This window comes from Lissotriton helveticus, chromosome 11 (assembly GCF_964261635.1).
Source record: "Lissotriton helveticus chromosome 11, aLisHel1.1, whole genome shotgun sequence".
Classification (NCBI taxonomy): domain Eukaryota; kingdom Metazoa; phylum Chordata; class Amphibia; order Caudata; family Salamandridae; genus Lissotriton; species Lissotriton helveticus.
This window is the reverse complement of record NC_136072.1, coordinates 939,967,113-939,983,347: the sequence shown is the minus strand read 5'-3', so window position 1 is coordinate 939,983,347 and position 16,235 is coordinate 939,967,113. Positions and strand designations below refer to the sequence as shown.

At 49.5% G+C, this 16,235-nt stretch overlaps 1 protein-coding gene across 1 annotated transcript in view; it reads right to left on the bottom strand.

Moving 5' to 3' along the window:
* LOC144792327 (solute carrier family 2, facilitated glucose transporter member 11-like) overlaps positions 1-15,445 on the bottom strand; it is a 591,893-nt gene extending 576,448 nt beyond the window's left edge. Inside the window, exon 1 of the mRNA XM_078667282.1 lies at positions 15,396-15,445. The gene's annotated coding sequence lies outside the window, so the exon portion shown is untranslated. The remainder of the gene's footprint in view (positions 1-15,395) is intronic.
* Positions 15,446-16,235: the final 790 nt, after the last annotated feature.

Below are 16,235 nucleotides of genomic sequence, written 5' to 3'. Positions count from 1 at the left end.
AGTGGGCGACGGCGATCCGCTGTGCCCCTTCCAGCACCACCCTGCTTACGAGATCAATGGGCAAACACAGGGACAAGACCCATGCTCGGGGCGCTGCGGCGGATCTACAATCCACGGGGTCCGAGGACCCACTGGCCTCCTCCAATATGGACATCATTCCGCCGACCGGAAAAGGATCCCAAGACGCAAAGTTGGACCTTATCCTCAATGAGATCCGCGCGACTCGAGAAGCCCTGGAATCACGTATAGACAATATGGCGACTGGCCTATCGCTGTTGAGGGCGGACCACAATAAATTGGCGGAACGGGTAGCGGAGCAGAAAATAGCGCTGAATGACCTGGTGCCGCAACAAACAGAACATTCCACGAAGTTGGAGAGCGTGGAGAAGCAGCTCAAACATCTCTGGGACAGGGTGGACGAGGCCAAAGGACGAGCGCGCCGCAACAACGTCCGCATTTTTGGCATTCCGGAGAGAAGCGAGGGGAGGAACCCCACCCAATTTGTGGAGGACTGGTTGCGAACTCTGGTGGGCCACGAAGACCTCACTGCCATGTACAGCGTGGAACGGGCACATAGAATGCCTCCACGACCCCCCAAACCAGGGGCGCCACCTCGCCCCCTGATCGCGCGCCTCCTCCACTACAGAGACCGAGACACTGTCTTACGAGCGGCCAGGGAGAAAGCACCGATACGATTTGAGGATACAAACATTTCAGTCTACCCTGATTTCACGCCCACTGTCCAACGCACCAGATCCACATTCATGGGTGTGAAACGCAAATTAAGAGACAGGAATATGAAATATGCCCTACTGTTCCCTGCCCGGCTTAAAATCCTGCACGGTAATAAATCTCACTTCTTTGACTCACCGGAGGAGGCAGAGGAATGGATGGAGGTCACTCTAACGCCACCGCCCTCGCGGGACCCATTTGAGGATCGTCATGGAGGCGGACGCAGTGACCACGGAGACCCTCCGAATCGACAGCGCAACGCTCCCAGCCCGGGGCCCCGCTCCTCCCATGGATCTTTAACGGAAACACGTCCTCCTGGTGTTCGGATGGCAGACCACCCGTCGTCGACACAGCGGCAACAGCTCACAGAGGCGGCACTTGCAGCTCATGACGCGGAAGCACGTAGAGAAAGGCATACTGCCACCACCGACACTCATACAGAGGTGTCTGGATCAGTGGACAGCTTGCCGCTGTTCCCGAAAATTACAGCGCAAATTGCAGCGGAGTTCTGACCTGTTGAGCGTATGATCCCCTCCGGGTGGTAACGTATGACTGCACCTTCCCCCCCCCCTTTCTTTCGTCTATGGTGGGTTGCGTGGGGAACCCACTTTGTTAAGGGCTAACTAGCCTATGCAGAACGTTCAGTGACAGCCGACAGAGGCCTGTCACCCCCCGTTATGCACATAGACTTCTTTGACTTGTGCCCACGTTGGGCACCGTGGTTTGGCTCCCGGGCACGTTGGCTTGGGGACCTTGTTGTTCAGGGGTTATATGTTCTCACGACACTCTCACCTCATTGCTATGCAGTCTTGACTTGGGTACCCGGGTGTTTCACGGGGTTGCATCACACAGATGGTTATGGGGCCACTTAATAATTACCACCTATGCACCTGGAACGTGCGCGGCATGGGTGCAGTGCAGAAACGACATCGGATATTTGCCCAGCTCAATCGCAGGGGGACTCAGATTGCATGCCTGCAAGAGACTCATTTGAACGCTGCGGAAGCTGTGAAGCTGCGCAAAAAATGGAGGGGTCAACTATTTGCTACATCCTATTCTGCGTTTTCGAGGGGAGCAGCGATTTGGTTTCGTGGCTCTGTCCCCTTCCAGATGTTAGAACAATGTATCGATGATGAGGGTCGTTTTGTGTTTGTGCGGGGGCTGTTGGACGGGGAGGCTATTGTATTTGGATGTGTGTACTCGCCAAACTCGAATCAGTCGGAGTTCCTGGCAACAGTGAATGGGGTGCTAGCGGGATGGGCTGATTATCGCTGGTTCATTGGGGGTGATTTCAATGCTGTGCTTGATGTTACGTTGGATAGGTCACATCCCCCTTTGCAAGCGACTGAGAGTAGGAAACAGGCAGATGCACTTACCAGGTGGGCTGAGGGCTGGGACCTGACAGATGCATGGCGCAGCACACATTCGCAAGAGAGGGAATACACTTTTTTCTCCCCACCACATCAGCTTCATACCAGAATTGACCACATTTTCTGCTCCCGCTCCATAGCAGATGCTACTGTCCAGGCCCAACATATGGGGAAAACTCTATCCGATCACAGCTCTGTGGAACTTGCCTGGCATTGGGGCCGGCGGCTGGCCCCCATCCCCACCTGGAGACTGTCTCCGGATCTCCTTGAAGACTCGGTATTTCGGGCCTCCCTGACCGATGCCATAGTAACTTACTTCTCCACTAACATGAACACGGCCAGCACCCGACAAGTGGAATGGGACGCATTTAAAGTCTGTCTGAGAGGGGCAGCAATGACCGCTGGAGTGGGCAGAAAACGGGAGGTTATTGCTCAACTAAGGGAGGTAGAGGGCTCATTAGCGTCACTCGAGAATGAGGCTGCAGGCACACATGCACCATTCACACCACTACAGGAGGCTCATATTAGGCACGCAGAGCTATTGGAAGACCTTAGGCTCATAGATTATAGAGAATACACGAGAAGGCAACATACACAGGCGGATAGAGCTGGTCCCCTTCTGGCTCGCCTCTTACGAGACTCCCCAGTGAACCACCCCATTTTGAAAATATTGGACCAGACAGGCAGCCCGACTACCACCCAGGTTGGGATTAACACAGCGTTCAAGGAATACTACACCACGCTGTACAGCCCCCCACAGCCGATCCCGGAGATTGCATTCGAGGCCTTCACGAGGGACTTAGTCCTGCCTCGACTCTATGACGGGCAAATAACAGACCTGAAGCGCACAATCACAATAGCTGAAATCAGGCAGGCAATACGTGCCCTCCCTAAGGGCAAGACCCCTGGAACGGATGGCCTACCTGCCGATTTTTATGCAACATACATAGACCTATTGGCCCCACGTCTACACGCTGTTTATATAGAAGCGATGCGGACAACTGCTCTACCACAAACGTCTATGCAGGCACTAATCACGTCCCTCTTGAAACCTACTAAAGAGGGGCTTCAGATGGCTGACTATAGACCCCTGTCCCTTCTCAATACTGACTCCAAGATATTGAGCAAGGTACTAGCATCGAGGCTTGTGCAATACGTGCCTCAGCTGGTCCACTCGGACCAGTGTGGTTTTGTTTCGGGCCGCAACACGGCCATGAACCTTAGGCGATTAGCCCAGCTCATGCTCGGGGACCGTGAGGACACGAGCTCCGAAGGCTGCATTTCACTTGATTTGAAGCAAGCGTTTGATTCCCTTAGATGGGACTATATGTTTACCACGTTGTCTAAATTTGGGATCCCGCCCGAATTCCTCGCATTGGTCAGATTGCTATACACCTCCCCCACCGCTAGGGTGCGCACCTCCGGCCATATATCAGCATCTATAGCCATTGCACGAGGCACCAGACAGGGCTGTCCACTCTCCCCCCTCCTCTTCGTCCTTGCCCTTGAGCCTCTGCTCTGTAAACTCCGGCTGATGGCCCCCCGATATGGCATCATACGTCATGGGACAGCGCACATAGTGTCCGCATACGCGGATGATATCATCTTGTATCTCCGGGACCTGAGGAGCGACTTGAGCCCCATTGCCCGGGTCTTTGAAGACTTTAGGACGGTCTCAGGCCTGACCATCAGTGAATCCAAGTCATATGGGTTCGCATTTGCGACTACAGGTCTGGCTGTTCCCCTGCCGTTCGCCCCCCACGTGTTCCAGATGGCTGACACCACCTTTAGATACCTGGGAATGCAGGTTTACAGGGAAGCCGACAAGATGATTGACGGTAATCTTGGGAGGGCCATCAGAGCACTGAAATCGCAAGTACAATTTTGGCTCACACTTCCACTCTCCATACCCGGCAGAGCGGCGATCTCCAAGATGGTGATGCTCCCCCGTCTACTCTACCACTTCACTAACTTGCCATACCTGATCCCAGCAGCGACGTTTAAGACCCTAGACACTTTACTCATCGAACTTGTTTGGGGGCAAGGCCGCAGGCGTGTAGGCCTGTCCAAGCTACAACTCCCCTCTGACGCCGGTGGTATGGGCCTGCCGGACTTTAGAGCTTATAACTACGCTTGTCAGCTACAATGGCTGGCCTATTGGGTGGCGGGCCGCAACCTTCAGGAGATCGATATGACGGTTAGGGAGCATGCTATGGGGAAAGTACATACGTTGCTTTTGCCCAGCTCGGTTATACCGAGGGAGGCCCCACCTCTTCTCAAACTAGCGATACTTTATTGGCGAAAGGCATTGAAGTATACGTCCCCGGGGACGACTTATGCACCCACAATCCCGCTTTTGGGCATCCCTCTGGCCACTGGAACTCTAACGACGGACTCGCTGGAGCAATGGCATGATGCAGGAGTGTCGAATGTAGGTGACCTGTTTGCAGACGGGCACCTGTTGTCCTTTGAAGACTTTAGAACCTCCCATGGAATCCCTGGAGGCACCTTCCTCCTACACGCGGGCCTTCGCCGATATGTCGCACACAAGTGGTCCCCTGAGAGCAGAGAGCCACCTACAAACCCTCTCATCACAATGCACTATCTGATGGGCACAGGCGCCCACCTGACAAAGTGGCTCACTGCTAGTATTAAGGGGGGAAGGGCGTTCGATTTGTCATTACTGCGGGCAGCATGGGAAGGAGACGTAGGGAGGCCTCTGCGAGACGGAGAATGGAAACGCATCCTCCAGTTTCCCAAGAAAGTGGCCAGGAACCCCAAGTTTAGGTTTATTCAATTGATGCTACTACATAGGGCCTACCTGACCCCACACCGCATACATGTGATGTTCCCTGATGCGAAAAGCAATTGCCCCCGATGCGACACCGAAGACGCATCACTGACGCACATGCTCTGGCACTGCCCCAAACTGGGATATTACTGGGCCACGGTTCATGACTCGCTTACGAGAGCGGGCGCTCTGTCCAGATCTCCTACACTGGAATGCACATTATTAGGGTTGGGGCCCTCACAAAGCACCAGAACCGTGGCGGCACGTTTCTCGGACCTGGCCCTGTTGCTGGCGAAGCGTGCCATCACGATGAGATGGAAGTCACCCAAACCTCCCAATCCTGAACTGTGGAAGGCGGAGGTAGTGCGATGGGGTAAGGCAGAAGGGGAGGCTCTGCAACGAGAGCAATACAGAGGCCTGAGGAAAACGCCAATCTCACTGGACTGGTTTGCCATCCTGGGTATGTTTGAAACTGGGGACGATGAGGAGGACGGGGATCCATATGCCTCGCCAAACGTAGGATGCATGGGTACTTAGCCAGACTGTCATGCACTGGTACTGACTGTGGTGCGCTCGGGTGCGGTGCGAGGTATCCCGAATCAAACCACTGTACTTGCCTCGTTCCACCTGTGTGTGCGAAAGGATGAAGCCTTGCGATGTAATGCCGTGGGTGGCCCGGTCTACTGATATTTCAGTTTTATATTGTTGTGAGAGTGTCGGGTGGGTTAGTTGAGGGTGGGGGGAGGGATGGCGTTGACCGGGGTTTATCTATCGTATGACGGTTATTGTCATCCTCAACAAAATTGAAAACTCAAGATATCTATACATGTATATGCTCTAAGCGTACTTATGACTGTATTACCCTGTTTTTTGCTGAGATTGAAAATTTCTGTACCTGCTTTACCAACTATGCTACTAAACAGATTTTCAAAAAAAAAAAAAAAGTTGGACAATTGTTTTGTGTCCTTGATTTTACTGTTAGGATGTATATAAGTGTTTATTATCACGATATCCTTGTGCCTGTTCCCTGATGGCCCATTTTAGGTAGAGATTTTTATGGCACTCAATTCTGATGTTATCAAACCAACTGTGTGAGCTGAGGTTGTGCATCTGTTATTCACATAGATTGCCAAGCCTCCCTGCAGATGTCCACATCTTGCCTTTTTAAGTGCTGTTGAAAAGAAGCGTAGATATCCTTGCAAGTGCGGTGGATCAATCAACCATGCCGCCTGTAAAGCAATGATGTGAAATGACCTCGGATAGTTTATGAAGACCTGGTCTGCCATCTTGCGATTTAGCCCGTTGATGTTCCATGAGCATATCCGCTATAAATTGATTTCACCTCCTGGCCGATATTGCCTGCTGTTCTGTCAATCGTTTCTTGTTTGATTTATAATTGTCCTTGTGGGCCATCTCGGACCCTCAGGGCAAATTCCTTGTTGAAGAAGATCTGGCCGGTATATCCGTATCGCCTGTGAATGCCTCCTGGCAACCGGCGAGTGCCCTCTTGCCCCTCTCAGTACAGACTTTGAGATGTTGGTCCATTCTGTTGACCTTCTATCTGCGTGCTGCTGGGCTAGCGGTGCACGGAAGCCTGGTGTAATGATGAGTTTTATCTTTATGCCCCAGTTTTCGAATATCGAACTTTCCAGTAATATTTTTGGTGCAGTGCTTGCCAGTGTACAGGTAGTCAGTGTGACCTCACGCCCCTTGGGGTTACCGTGATTCACAAACTCTACTGAGTCCAAGGCTGTAGAAATTACCTCCAATTGCGAAGGTATGTGTGACAGTAGACGGAGAATGTTCCCTCGGTTTAGTATCAGTTTGATCTGTATACTGGTATAAACGCCAGTGTTTTCCCGTTCTTGTTAGGGACATTCACTTGATTGTCATGGGGTTGCTCATTAATGGACTCATAGTTACTGGTTCCTCGTTGGGCTGAAGTTGTTGCTCCTTCTGCCCTGCTCAGATCACTGAGAATTATATTTGCGGCTAGCCCAGTGCAGGGCAGGCTAGCGCAAGGCAGTTGCTCAGTGTCCTCCGCGGAGGCGGCCTTAGTTCTTATGTTGTCATATTTTGGGTCTGTACAGTTTACTGGACGCTCATCTCCTCCGATGTTGGAGACTGTGATGGTCGGATAATTGAGGCCCCTTTCTGATTGATCAGGCTGGGTGATAGTGCAGGCAGTGTTGGGGGTTTATCATTTTCGGTGGTGAGTCCTGCTGATGTTGGGTTGGGTAAGTGCCACTGTATAGTAGTTACTTCCTGTTTTGAGCTACATGGCTGTTTTTGATGTGCGCCTTCCTAAGTGCCCAATTTGTTAAACTTGGAAGAGCAGGTTCCTTCTGCTTCAGACAGCGATATTTGCATTGAAGGACCTATGGTGGTGGGTTGTTGTTTGGTGTCAGGGGCCAACCCTTTTTCAGCAGGCAGTACAATTGTATGAGTTGTGCCCATTTCCACTGGAGTTGGTTGATTTGGACGATCAGACGATTCAGGCAGCATCAGTCTAAAGAGGTGGGCAAAGTCCTCTTTTTTTTAGATAAGTTTTTTATTTCGACCCTTTCTCCTTTTGGGCTCGCCTTTGTTTGGCATTTGATGTTGCTCCTGGGGCATCCGACTCTTCCACTGACTTCTGGGTGGATTCAGATACTGGCACCTTGTTGCATCCATCATTTTTGGCATTGCCTCTGTTTGATGGTTTTAGAGTAGAAGGCCTAAGAGCCGAGTTTTCCGAATCACATGTGCTTGTTCCAGTTTGTTCCTCAGTAGAGTATGTTCCCTTTGGCTTACGGTCGGTGGAATTCCGTGTTGAGTCTTTGATTTATGCACACAAGTTGCTCAATATTGAAGGGAGAGAGGCCAATTTGTCAACTATCGGGCCGCACCCACAGTTTAGCTCCCTAACTTGAAGTTTTCCATGCAAGCTCTGAAAAAGCGAGTTTAAAGCTCTAAGTTTCTTATCAATAGCTACCACGAACACTGCCAGTGTGTTTAGTTGAGTCAGCTGAGTGTCCATTTTATCTGATTGGTACTGGAGGGCTCCAACCAGAAGTTGCACTGTTTTAAGTAGGCTGTCCCAGGCACTTTCTGAGTTCAATTTTTGTTGATGCCTAATTGGGTTTTCTAGTTCAGATCTCGGTGACAGGGCCTCCCTTTCCTGGTTCCAATTCAACTCTTTATTCTGCGGTGTGGAGGGATTTTGAGAATATAACATGGACCACACTGGTGTTTGCTGAGTAGGATTTATCAATAATTCTTCCCATTCCCTAGCGTCAATGTTGGAGAACTCCTCAAGGTTTTCAGACTCTTGTCCTAATGCTATTTCCGTTTTGGGTGATGTTGGAGACAATAGCAGACAAGGATCTTGCGGAGGTGTCGTTTTGATCTTTGCTTCATTGATGACTATATGTGATGCACCTAGCTCTGTTATAGACAAATCCTTGTCTGTGGTGCAGTTGTTCCTTGTTTTCTCATTATAGCCTCCCTTGTCCTGTTGTTCTATGACTTCTCTTCCAGCTCGTCCAAAATGCTTTACCATCTTTGTTGTTGTTTCTAGATCGTTGGGTGTTTTTGCTTGTGCTTTTGTCGTTCCCACTTCAGCTAAGCACTGGGGACCTTGTGGCAGTAATTTAGCACCGCCATTCAGATCTGATGTTGAAGCAAATGCATTAAGTGTTGGATGTGGAAGAGATAATAAAACATTCGACCCCAGGTCGCTTTTTGTGCCAGGTTTTACACATTGGTCAGTTATCTGAGTCCTGCTATTCCCACCATCCAACGATTTAAGAGGTAAAAACGGAGTACTAAGACCTTGTGCTGCAATTGAGCTTGATAAAAGAGCATCCCCCAGGTTTTTTAGGAACTGAAATTTTGTATAAATCTGGGGCTGTGCCAGTTTGTAACTGCTCTGGATTGGCCCTGCCTCCAGCTTGTTATCCCTTAAGTCAGGGCCCATGTCATAGATGTCAGGTGGGATGTCGCCTGCTCTAGTTTTTGGGTGGGGCTCAGCCATGCAGCCCTTCGGTGACAAGGACCCTCTTTTACGTTTACTCATTTATGTTCTGGCGGGCACCCTCTAACCACGCCAGATCTTATTTTCTCTTGGCTGGTGGTCCTCTTTGGCCCTCTTTGTTCCCCACAGCTCCCACTTCACTGCACTGCTCTGTTCTCCTCTCCAAGTCAGATTCCAGTCCGCTTTTTTTTTCTTCTCCCTGCCGCAGGCTCCAAAGGTAAAAAGGTTGGCTTGCTGGTAAAGTGGCTGGTGAAATAGCTGTTGCTGTCGCCAATGGGAACACTGGTCAGAGAATCCCCGTCTCCCACCCCACTACAGGGAGTCAAAGGACACTCGCTTGTCTAGAGCTGGGCTGGAGCTGTTATGAAGTCTGTGGTAACTGGTGGTTGCCGAATCGAAATGTCAGACGAGGTGTGGCAAGGAGTGGCAAGGAGAGGTATACAAGCGGGCAGGGTGGTGGGGGTAAGATAGAATAACCACCCACTCACCACAAGCCACGAACCACAACCACAACGCAACGCTAGCCGTGCTCACCTCACTCTAACGGTCAGCCAGTCCACCAAGTCCACGGTCAATCTCTCAATCCGGCTTCTCTTCTGGCTTTCTCTCCTGGTGGGTGGCGCTGATGCGGCAGAACGCCCACTGCAGGACCGGCAGACCCGCCTGCTCTGCCACAGCCTCTGCCAGGCGGTTGATGTTTGGTGGCCAGTGGCGGGGGGCTGGGTGGGGAGCTGAGAAGATCAACGTCTCCCGCTCTTTGCGGTTCTGTTGCTCGGCAGCTCCGCGGCTCGCCCTGCTCTGCTCACCACTGCTGCAGATCACAGAGCGTCTGCCTCCTACCCTTCCGATCTGAGGCCACCGACATCGTCTGCGGCGTCCCCCAGGGCTCCTCCCTCAGCCCAACGCTGTTCAACATCGACATGGCCCCCTCGCACAAGTGGCCCACCACCACAACCTCAACATCATCTTCTACGCCGACGACACTCAGCTCATCCTCTCCCTCACCAAGGACCCACGCACCGCCAAAACCAACATCCACAACGGAATGAAGGCCATCACCAACTGGATGAGGAGCAGCCGGCTGAAACCTAACAAGACGGAGGTCCTCAACCTCGGACCCAACCCCTCAGCCTGGGGTGACTCTGGTGGCCGACCACTCTCGGGACAGCACCGACACCCACCGACCATGCACGCAATCTAGGATTCATCCTCGACTCCTCCCTCTCCATGTCCAAACAGGTCAACACCGTCTCCTCCTCCTGCTATAACACTCTCTGCACGCTTCGCAGGATCTACAAGTGGATCCCGACCGAAACAAGAAGAACGGTGACACAGGCTCTCGTCAGCAGCAGGCTGGACTACGGCAACGCACTCTACACCGGAATCCCAGCCAAACACCTACGACGACTACAGCGCATCCAAAATGACTCCTCCCGACTGATCGTCAACGTCCCCCGCCGCAGCCACATCACCCCCCAACTGACAAACCTACACTGGCTCCCCGTCGACAAGAGGATCACCTTCAAACTCCTCACCCACGCACACAAAGCACTCCACAACACCGGACCAGCCTACCTGAACAGCAGACTCAGCTTCCACACCCCCACCCGCCAGCTCCTCTCCGCCAGCCTCGCCCTCACCTCCGTCCCCCGCATCCAACGAACAACCTCCGGTGGTAGATCCTTCTCCTACCTCGCCGGCAAGACCTGGAACACCCTACCTACCCACCTACGGCAGACCGAAGACCTATTCGCCTTCAGAAGACTCCTCAAGACCTGGCTCTTCGAGCAGTAGCGAAACCCCCCACCCCACCCCCCCAGCGCCTTTAGACACTCATGGGTGAGTAGCGTGCCTTACAAATACCATGATTGATTGACTGATTGATTTCACTCTGTTGCTCTCTGGTGCCTCAGTCGGGGGAGCAAGAGCTGCTGTGCTCCACGAGGGCTCCGCCATGGCCCCACAGATTTCACCCCGCAGACTCCCTTAGGAAACAATGGGGGCTCTGGCTCTGGATCAGGCAAACAAGTGCGTATTGTGGGGTGAGGCTGCTACAGACCTACCGCAATTGGCGTCACAGGTGGTCACAGGAGGGTCTTCCTCTTGGTCCTTCTCTTGGCCTCTACCTCCGTGGCAGGGGCCGGAAACCGCGCTCGCCGCCAGAGGAGTTCCTGCTCCGCTGTGCAGCTGGTGCTACGCCAAGCGCCAGGCACGTCAGACCCGCTCAATGCTACACAATTCCTCTCCACTCCACTCAGTCCCACACAATTCCATTCTACACCACACAATGCCTCACAATTCCACTTCACACCACACAATTCCACTCTATTCCACACAATGCCACACAGTTCCACTCCACAAACTTCAACTCCATTCAACACAATGCTACATAATTTCAGTCAAGCAATACACCACACAATTCCACTCCACACCTAATAATGCCACAGAATTGCATTCCATGCCACACTATGCCACACAATTCAACTTCACACCGCATGCCACTCCACACAATGCATCTTCACTCCAAGCCACCCAATGTCACTTCACTCAACTCCACTCAACACAATTCCTCTTTACTCAACTTCACAAAATTCCAATCCACTCCACTCATTGCCACTCCACTTAATTGTCATTGTGTTTATATATGGTGCTTACTACTCTTGATGAGGCAGTGAAGTGCTTTGCAGCATTTCATTCTACGCCATTCCACTCAATGCCACTCTACTCCAGTACACGCAATTCAACTCCACTCCACTTCACTCCACTCAACTTCACTCTATGCCACACAATATCACTCAACTCCACTACACACACTGTCACTCCAATCCACTCCTCAAAATGCCTCTCCAGTGCCACACAATTCCACTCTCACGATGCCAAACAATGCCACTCCACTCCACAAAATGCCAATTCACTTCATTTCACACAATGACGTTTCACACAATATATGCTTGCCACTCCACTCCACCAAGGTCAATAGGTCTCATATAAATAGGCAAGATCTGTTGTCCTTACCAATGCTGTTTGTGTTTTATAATTCAGACTTTGACATATCCTTTTTACCTTTAGCAAGGTGACATTACTGGCTAGGACCCCCACTCTCAAAAATGTTCCAGCACAACGGGGGCTGGTAGGACCATTTAAAAAAATTGTAGCTCGGATGATGCTAAAAAGGCTCTAGGTGTGGGGCTGAGGGAGGGAGAGGCGGCTTCATGGCGGAAGGGGGTTAGAAAAGGAGGAAAATGTCAAGATAAGTCTTTCACAGGACAGAAAGGTGCTTTAGTACCAAGGAGGCAGGTATAGCAGTACCTATGTAGTAATTTGATCACTAGGATTCAAAGGGGACATCCAGTGAGTGATGTCACAACTTGTTAATCTGTAACTTTCAACACGAGTTCCTATAAGTAGTTTTACCTACTACCAATGCTGCTCTACATTCCTTATGTAATTTACTTCTCTCTAATGTAAAGCGCTCTGAGACCTCTGGGTAAAGTCCGCTCTATATAAAAATGTATAAATAAATATCTCAAATCCCAGTCTGGAAGTTGCTTCAAACAAAGCAGCACTCTAGTCTAGAACACCTCGTTTGGTGAGTCTGAGATGGTGAAAAGAACTGCATTTTTCCCTTCACTGGATTGCCCCTTTAATAGGTTTGTAAGTCGGGTGAACTCAGGAAAGTACAACTGCGAGTCCTACCGTAGCTCATTATTAAACAAATTTTTCCAGCTCAGGCACATGCTCCTCAAATCCAGTGAAGATATTATTCATCTCCTCTGACCATCCTGGCTGCTACTACATCCTGTCGGGGAGACCTCTTTAAAGCCATTCTAGACGGCATCTGCAGGGCCTGGCCGCCCCCCGCCTCCTGACAATGTGTGAGGAAGCGCGCGGCCTCGAGAGTGGTAGGGCCTTAAGGTTGCCACGCAGAAGGCCCCAGACCTCCTGTTGTTCCCGGAGGAGGCCCTGAAGATGATGATAAAGTAGGAATACTGTCTGCACGCTGATGAGAGCGGGGCCCGGCTTCCTGTTTTCATGCGGCCTTCCCCTTCTCGGAGAGGGGTTTGTTCTTGTGGGTGGTGAAGGAAGCTCTTTGAGTAAAATGATGTGTTTGTGCACAGGGCGTCTCCATGACCCCACTCTGGGACAATGGCAGGAAGGGCCAAGGCGCAGCTGGCTGCAGTTCTCAAGGTGGGGCCTTTTATACATCTAATCAGTGTCTTCAAGATTTGCATGAAATAATTTCCTTTTCATCGCCTGGTGTATTCATCGTTCTCATCAGTAGCCAAGAAATCTTAAACAACTTAATGCAGATTTGCTAAGCTGAATAGCGTGAACACTTCTGAGGCAAAGTAAATTGTATTCTGAGTGGCCCTGCTTGCTTAGATAGACCCTGCTTACTTTAGGATCCCTGCTTCCTTAGCAGCGAGTGGAAAACTTCAGGGACCATATTACACAAGGTGTGTGGTGTGCACTAAATTGTGGTTCTAGACTAGTGTGGTTTTGCTGTGTATATGGTTTGCCGAGCCAGATTTACAAACCTTTTGCGCTGAGTTTGCTTCACAAAAGTGACTTGCGCAAAATGTTTTTTCTTGCATTTACTTTCCAGAACCCTGGAAAGTTGCCTGAAAGTAATGCAAAGCAGTGCAAATTGTTGTTTTGCATCACTCTGCGTCAAGGGAATATTCCATGGGTGTTTCGTGGGTGTTCCAATGTAACCACCATGGTTTTGTATGCCAAACCCTAACTACTAACAGTAGGTGACAAAGTTTTGCACCAATAAATGACTCCACTTTGAAGCATGTGTTGAAAAGAAAAAATGCTTTTATTTTTTGGAACATTTCCCACTTTGCATATGTGCTATACTTTACAGCACACATTCATAGTAGAACATGTTTTAAAGTTAGTCTAAGCATAGTATTTTCGGCTGGAAGGACACCCTTCCAGTACAAAACCTATGCAAGATTCATGCAGACACCTTTGCACTATGGTGCAAAGGTGTAAACGCAGTGCTAGGCAGTCTGATTGCGTGTCAGCACTAGGGCGAGAGTAGCATAGTGCCATATCTCTGTAGACGTTGGTTGCCGCAATGCATTGTGTGACAGTTTGGTGAATCGAGTTCTTCTTGGTAAACAGATTTTGCCCCAATGAAGTTACAGTGTAAGGTTTTGTTAAGCTGTCTTTACTCTGCTCTGTGCGCTGCATCTAGTAGGAACCATCACAAAGAGTGAGGCACTAAAAGAAACAGCTCAACAGAATCCAACACTGGCCCTTCTTGTTATGGCACTAAAGACCTCCTCTATCCGCGTGCAACGTGCGAGCAAAAACGCAGTGTTTGCACCTTATGTACTTTGGCCCTAGATGTGTGGTGGGTTGGTCTCTGGGTAACTGTAGGTGGTGTCATACTAAAACATGATTAACCACAACATTTAAAAACAGAAAGGAATTATGCAACAATTCCGAAACAGATGATCACTCACCATACATTTCTTACAAAGTGAGTATACATTTTCTATGTTTTAAGGTACATAATGCACACTTCATCCAAGTAAAAAACAAATTCCTTTATTCATATTCTTCTTATTCTATTTCATATACTTTTCTCCAATGTAGCCGGCGCGTTTAGTCTCTTCTCAGATACTTCTACAGGGCTTTGCAATGTCCTTATTCCCATACTTGTTGTATATATAAAAAGCTCTTGCGCAGCACATAGGCTTGTGTTTATCCATATCTATATCTGTATTAGTCCTGTAGTCCAATCAGGAGAGCTGTCATCGATGAATCATATAAAAGAAAGTAAAGTGGGACTCAAGATGTCACCCCCGGAAAGAGGAGGAGACTTCACCTGGCACAGAATCCACAACAGCATTGGAGGACACTGAGAGAGGGAGAACAAACCCTATAGATCCCCGCGATGCCATGCAAAGCCAACAAAGGCCCACTGTCAGACTCTGGCTACAGGATCTGATGAAGGACGCTGAGAGCAATCTTCAGGTTCGAGACAGCCACCAGCAAGACGCTTCACACCACTATTCTCCAGGAGGAGCAGGGCTGACACAGGTGTGTGACTGGTTACGGTATTAGCAGGTGAAGCGGTATGGAGCAACAGGTGGGATGGGGTTGGGGGCTATGTTAGCTGAAAACATCCCGGGCTGGACTCAAGGAAGGAGTTTACTGGGTTTGGAGTCACTATAAAGATACTATTCCATTATAATTGTGCATTTAAACACTACTACTCAGGAAGTGGATTGTTAATTTTTATTTGTTTCCTATAATTTGCTTATTTTGTTACTGTAAAGGGAGGGACTTCTTTAATTGTGTGCTCCTCTTCAACATTAACCCTTTTTGGGTACAACAGGGAGTAATCCCAGAAAGAAGGAAACTACCCCCTTATAGACAATCTAAGATAAAACAGCATAAAAATCAAGGAAAACATAGATAACAGTTAATAGCCGGAAAGAGGAAATAGAACAAAGGAATAAGAACTTACCTGTGTTTTCTCCTTTCCTCGAGGGTGTCGGAGGGCTGAATTCCGGTCCAACCTGGGAGACGAAAAGAGAGGAGAATCAACAACCTATGTCAAGAACTTTGTAACTTTAAGTACAGAAATAAAAATATTGCTATCAAGCAACCCAAAAGAGTAGCGTGTCTTGCAGGCCAAGTGGCACAAGTAAACCGGCATATGTAGCATAATAACAGTGTAAGTATATTAGCTTAGGCAACAAATTATATTTACAAGTAAATCAGCAGCAGCGGCAAAATAAAGTTATAAGTCAATCAAGACCCAGACTACTACTTTTAAAGGTATCTAAGTGAGAGTTATCTTTAACTGAAGTAGCCCAGTTGTTCTTCCTTCTGCTTTTGTAAATATCTATGTAGCTTATGCTGATTTACTTGTAATGGTACATATTGAGTCTGCTAACTTCACAGAAGAACCCATGTTCTAAATTTAGTCACCAATGTTTTTATGCAAACAGACATGTCACCACCAGCTCAATAGGGTTGCACTCGAAGGCATCTCAGTATGCCTGACTCTGGAAAATTCCCCAACTATTCTAAATAGAATATGACATTGGTACATTCTGTATATTCCCCCTAAAGTGCTAGTCATAACCCTCTGGAAGAGGACTTAAATCACCACTAATACCCATTCCACTCTACATGCCATCTCTAAAAGAATGCTTTATTGGCAAGTGGTGATCTACATCCCATCTCTGTTGAAAACATCCAACTTTACCTTCTGATAATGCCTCCACACTCGACCGCTGACAGGTCATTTACACTCCATCACTGAAACGACACCCAGACCCCCTTCCTGTGACCAGCTCTC